Source organism: Lolium perenne, chromosome 7 (assembly GCF_019359855.2).
Source record: "Lolium perenne isolate Kyuss_39 chromosome 7, Kyuss_2.0, whole genome shotgun sequence".
NCBI lineage: Eukaryota > Viridiplantae > Streptophyta > Magnoliopsida > Poales > Poaceae > Lolium > Lolium perenne.
Genome location: NC_067250.2, coordinates 257,425,783 through 257,432,284, shown reverse-complemented (window position 1 = coordinate 257,432,284; position 6,502 = coordinate 257,425,783).

The window sequence follows — 6,502 nt, the reverse complement described above, 5'->3', positions numbered from 1 at the left end:
GCCCCACTCCCAGTCCATTGGCATATCTGTTTGACAGATCTGCCTAGCCTTAAGCACTATGTCCTCTTTGCTCAGAGGGAGGCCGGTGATCTTGGTGGGATCACGAGGGCCATACATTTCACTTATCTTATGCGCCCGGCGCTGGAGGGGAAGCACCCGGCGTGAGATCAAGGTGCGGATGATGTCGTCAGAACTAATGTTCGTCTCCCTCTTCAGATTGTCCATGAAGCGGATAATCCGGTTAGTCTCGATGTGATTGGTCTTCGGATTAAAGCTCCAGTTGGCCTTCGTGGGCACCGCCGGGTTGAAAGGCGGCAGATTGTTGATATCCGCGTCGCCGGTGTTCTTCACATAGAAAAAGGTCTCTTGCCATGCCCGGCATGACTCGAGACCGGAGAACTTAAAAAAGGGGCTCCCTTGGCGGGAGCCGATGATACAAGACCCGCATTGAACGGGGGGTTTGGGCTTAGGAATGTCTTTGCCTTGGACCGAGTTGATCCGAAGGCTAAAGAAGCAAGCAAAAGTCTCCTTAGTGGGACGGAGGCCGATGTAGCCCTCCATAAAGGAATGTTGGAGGGATAACCCCCGGTATGCCAAAGGCATGCCAAACCGGATGGTTTGAGCCATCGAGATACCGGTTTAATGTTCTTACCGGAAACAAAGGTAGGAGTTTGGGCTAAGTGAAGCTAAGCCGGTATCCCCAAGGGGTATGCCGGAACCCGATAAAGAAGATACCGGAGGGAAGGGCCTGTCGGCAGGACTGGTCAAAGATTCTCTTCAGAGCAAGAAGACAAGGATGAGCTAAGCAAGGTGGCTTTAATCAGAGCCCTGGCGCCAAAGAGAGAGATGACGCTGAAAGAAGCCGGAGGACGTCAGCGTTCCTGATTAAAGAGGACCCCGGCGTCATCTATGATTAAAGTAGTTTTGTAAAGTAGTTTGTCCAGTCAAAGATGCCATTAGGGTTTCTTGTTCTGTAAGCCACCCTCTCCCCTATATAAGGAGAGGGGGTACTGCCTCTTACAGGCGAGCGTCCACAGAGGAGATTGGACGATAGAACTTGTATTCAAGCACCTGTAACCATGTTGAGATCAATGAAGCCAGCGATCTAGAAAAGAGTTCTTCCTCTTGTCTCTCTTCTTACATACCGGCCTTTGGTTGTGTTCTTGAGGAAAGCATCCGGAAGTTCATCCCATCTAGTCGCAAACCCTCCCCCGAATCCTCTAGCATCCATTCGGCCCCAATCTAAGCCATCCTATGGCATCTGCTCGTTCGCCACGACGACAGTTGGCACCCACCGTGGGGCATGAAGTGGCGCTTGAAGGAGTTCACATTCGGGCGGGCGTCCTCGAGATCTCCGGCGAGCGTACGGTGTCCGCGCTCGTGCAGCGCATCTACGCCATGGACTTCATCAACGACAACGCGGGCTGCTTCGCCAACGGCGGCATCTTCCCCAAGAACGGCCGCATCATCGAGTTTGGCAGCCACCGCGTCTACTTCGGCACCATCCCTGTGCGCCAGCGCCTCTCGCCGGTGCTGGTGGCACCGGACCCGCCAAGATGGCTCTGTGCTGGACGCGCCGCCGGCAGCGTCGAGGTAATGATGACCGGCGTGGTTGGTGCAGGAAAAGGAGCTGTGGGTGAAGGTGCTGGTCGTGCGGCTTCGACCCGTGCGGCCAAGCCACCGCTGGAGCGCGACGCAGGCGCAGCGGGAGCGTCATCCGCGCCACCGGAGACACCGCTCCAAGCGGCGATGAACGTCCTCGCCACCCCCATCGCGCAGAACATCGACCCGGCAGCGGCTCAGGCGGAGCTGGAGGCGTGGCGCCAGAAGGTGCTCGAGAGCGGCAAGGACATCATCCGGGCGCAGCGCGAGCTGAACCTAACCCTACGTGAGTGTAACGCTGCCCATGGCTTTGCTTCTGTTAGCGCGCATGCTGCTAGGATACCGGAGAACCGGCTAAAAGCTCGCAACCTAGATCAGGATTTGCGCAAAGAAGTTCTTGCCGGCAAGAGTACCTCTGCATCTGTTAGCATCATGGAAAAACCTAAGTACAACAGCCCGGATAAAACTATAAAAGCCGCTAAAGCTGCAGTAGAGCTGTGTGAATCGCTTTCCGGAGATGCTTTGGCAAAACAGCAAGAGCGTGTTAGAGAGCTGCTAGAAACTATTGAGCAGCAGAATGCTGAGCAACTGGCTAAGCTGAACAAGGCCGCGGCCTCAAAATCCGCGCGTTCAACAAAGAATGCCGGAAGCAAGTCCCATGGGCAGGCATCGTCCCCCCATCCGGACAGAAGAAGAGAAAAAGAGATGAACGCACAGCAGATGACTGTGTACGATCCGGTTCTTGCCGGAAAACAATAAGCCGGGCAACATGATGCCGGTAGAAAAAGCCAAGGGGCAGAACGAGGCTACGCCAGAGGAGGCTATGCCGGAAACAATCATGCCGGTAGACACGAGACCGGTCAAAATTATCGAGCTGCAAGGGCAGCGTATGAGGAGATGCCACCACCAAGGTACCGGCAGGCAAGAGCCGCGGAACCGGAAAGATACGGAGAGGGAGATTCCGAGGTAGAGCGAACAAGAGTCTACCGGAACCCCTTGGGAGATCGCCTGGGGGAAAGATGTTTGCCAGACCAGGATGCGAGGCACAGGCTGGACAGAGTACATCTTTCCGAAATGATCGAATCTGAGGGTCCTCCTGGCCCGAAGTGTTTTGGCCCACGGATCATGGGAGAGGAGCCACCGGTACGCAATTTCCAGCTGCCTCGAGACACAAAAACATATGATGGCACGACCAAGCCGGAAGATTGGCTGGCGGACTATGTCACAGCTGTTTATGTAGCTGGTGGTGGAGTAAACCGGCGTTGGGCAGTGAGAATCATACCGTCCTACCTGGTAGGCCCAGCACGGATTTGGCTTAACAACTTGCCGGTAGGAAGCATAAACGGATGGCTGGACTTTGAGGAAGCCTTCGTGAACAACTTCAGTAGCACTTACAAGAGGCCAAACCGGCCCTAGCAGCTCGCTTTATGCCAACAACGTGCCGGTGAGACAGACAGAGATTATCTCACCCGGTGGAACTCAACAAGAAACACGTGTGAAGGAGTGATTGAAGCACAAGCGATTGCTTGGTTCAGTCAAGGATGCCGGAGAGGATCACCGCTGTGGCAAAAGCTGCAGAGAAGCATGCCAACAACCTTGGCAGAGATGATACGTGTGGCGGACAGCTATGCATTGGGAGACCCATTGCAACCAGCAGAACAAGCTGAGCCGGAGCAGCGACAGTAACAATACCGGGACAACCGGAACCACAAGAGAAGGGAAGAATTCCCGGATCGAAGGTACGCTCCGCAGCACGTTGCTGCCGTGCAAGAAAACTATGACGCCGGCGGCAGCCAAAGGCAAAAAACCGGATCGCAGCCATGGGCGGGTCCAAAAAAGCAGTGGGTCGAAAAGAAACCCTGGGGCCAGAAAAAGAACTGGCAGGAACCCGTAAAATACACCATGGAAGCCGCCATGGATCAACCTTGCCGGTGGCACACGCCAAACCCGGATCACCCGTCAAATCACCTGACAAAGGATTGTTCTTGGACTAAGTACTTGATGCAAAAGGGAGCGGTAAAGGACGCGCAGGCACAAGGGTGCTCAACAGTGTTGCCACCATCGCAAGATATGCTGCGTCAACAACAATTACCACCACCGCCACCACTCACCGGAGCAAATGCTTTACCGGTACAGCAGCAGCCAAATAGGCAGCAGTACCAGCAAGTTAACCGGGTGGAGCAAAACGATGATCAACCGCCTCCACCGGCACCTTTAGGCCGGAATGTTTACGAGGGCCTGCATATGTGCTGTGTTGTTTTCGTCACTGAGCCAACAGACAGGCAAAGTGTGCACCGCCGCTCCATGGAGGTCAATGCTGTGATGCCGGCAGTCCCCAAATACATGCTGTGGTCAGATCAGGAAATTACCTGGTCATTTAAGGATCACCCTAAGATCATGCCGAATCCGGGTGGATACGCTCTTGTAGTGGACCCAATCATGAAAGGGCCGCAAACTCGAGTAAAATTCAGCAAGGTGCTGATAGACAACGGCAGCAGCATAAACATCATGTACAAGCACATCGTGCATACGCTGGGCATAACAGAAAACATGCTTCAGCCCACGCGTACAACGTTCCACGGAATCGTTCCGGGCTTGTCCTGTGCTCCGGTAGGAAAAGTTCGGGTGGACGTATCATTCGGAGGACGTGACAATTGCCGGGTTGAAAATGTTGAGTTTGAGGTGGTGGACCTAGACAGTCCTTATCATGCGCTGCTAGGAAGACCAGCGTTGGCGGCTTTCATGGCTACCACTCACACAGCTTACCTCAAGATGAAGATGCCGGCACCTCGTGGACCATTGACTGTGGTGGGGAACTACAAAGTCTCACTGGAAACTGCATCTGCCGGATCAAACCTAGCGGAATCGTTGGTGATCGCGGAGGAAAAGAAAAAGGATGCAAACAGCGGTTGCGCTGGCTCAGTCCTCACAATTGAGCTTAGCGGCAATGAGTGGAAACTTGGGCTCACCGGCATTCAAGCCGACAAATGAATCAAAGGACATTGTGCTGGATCCGGCTTACCCAGAGCGCACCGTTCGCATCAGTGCCGGACTCGATCAAGCATAGGAAAGCGCGCTCGTCAGCTTCCTCCGTGAGAATCGGAATATCTTTGCCTGGTCAACTGATGACTTGGTAGGTGTTCCGAGGGAGCTGGCTGAGCACTCCTTGAATGTCCGGAAAGACGCCAAGCCGGTGCGGTAAACCTTGCGCCGGTTCGCTGAAGATAGGAGGAAGATTATTGGAGAGGAAGTAACCAAACTGCTTGTTGCCGGATTCATTGTGGAGGTCACGCACACAGAGTGGCTGGCCAATCCGGTAATGGTCGAAAAGAAAAAAGATGAGAACCTGGAGGCAAAAGCTCCGAAGGTGTGGCGCATGTGCATTGACTACACCAACCAAAACAAGGCTTGCCCAAGAGACCCTTTTCCTTTACCACGGATCGATCAAGTGATTGATTCAACTGCTGGGTGTGAGTTGTTGTCCTTCCTGGATGCGTATTCCGGTTTCCACCAAATTCCCTTGAAAAAGGAAGATCAAATAAAAACTGCGTTCATTACCCCGCACGGGGCTTATTGCTATGTCACTATGCCTTTTGGTTTGCGCAACGCTGGTGCAACGTACCAGCGCTGTATGCAAAAATGCTTGTTCGATCAAATTGGAAAGAATGTGCAAGTCTATGTAGACGACATTGTGATAAAAACTAAGGTAAAGAACACCTTAATCGATGACATCCGGCAAACATTCGATAACCTAAGACGGTTCTGGATGAAGCTTAATCCGGCGAAATGTACTTTCGGTGTCCCTGCCGGCAAGTTGCTCGGTTTCCTTGTGTCAAGCCGGGGCATTGAGGTCAATCCGGTAAAAATCCGGGCAATAGAAAGAATGACTGTCCCTCGAGAGCTAAAAGATGTGCAAAAGTTTACCGGAAGCTTGGCATCGCTAAGCCGGTTCGTGGGCAGGTTGGGAGAAAAAGCTCTGCCACTCTATGCTCTGATGAAAAAATCTGACACATTCGTCTGGACCCCTCAGGCAGACGCAGCGTTTAAAGAACTGAAAACAATGCTGGCCACAGCACCTATACTGGCTTCACCGCTAGAAAGAGAGCCTATGCTATTATACATAGCAGCAACAAACCGGGTTGTGAGCGTAGTAGTTGTGGTTGAAAGAGAAGAGGAAGGAAAAACCGTCCAGAGGCCGGTATACTACCTGAGCGAGGTGCTCTCCCTCTCAAAACAAAACTACCCTCATTTCCAAAAGATGACTTATGGCGTGTACATGGCCGCCACAAAACTCAAGCACTACTTTGAAGAACATCCTATGAAGGTGGTGAGTGAAGCACCAATCTCCGATATCATGTGCAACAAGGACGCTAGCGGAAGGATTGCAAAATGGGCAATCCAGATATCACCATATGTACCAGCATACGAAAGAAGGGATGCCATAAAATCACAGGCTTTGGCTGATTTCCTCGTTGATTGGGCGGAGATGCAATACAAACCGCCAGATCAGAGAATAGAATACTGGAAAATGCACTTTGATGGATCCAAACTCAAAGAGGGTCTAGGTGCCGGTGTGGTGCTCACCTCACCAAAAGGAGATCACCTCCGGTACGTTTTGCAAGTACATTTCAGGGCATCGAATAATGTCGCTGAATACGAAGCTTTGATCCATGGGCTTAAGGTCGCAAAAGAAATCGGTGCACACCGGATCATTTGCTATGGAGATTCAGATCTTGTGGTACAGCAGTGTTCCGGGGATTGGGATGCTAAAGATGCCAACATGGCCTCGTACCGGTTTCACGTGCAAAAGATTGCCGGATTCTTCGAAGGGTGTGAGTTTCACCATGTGCCGCGCGCAGAAAATGAAGCCGCGGATGCTTTGTCCAAGCTGGGCACATCC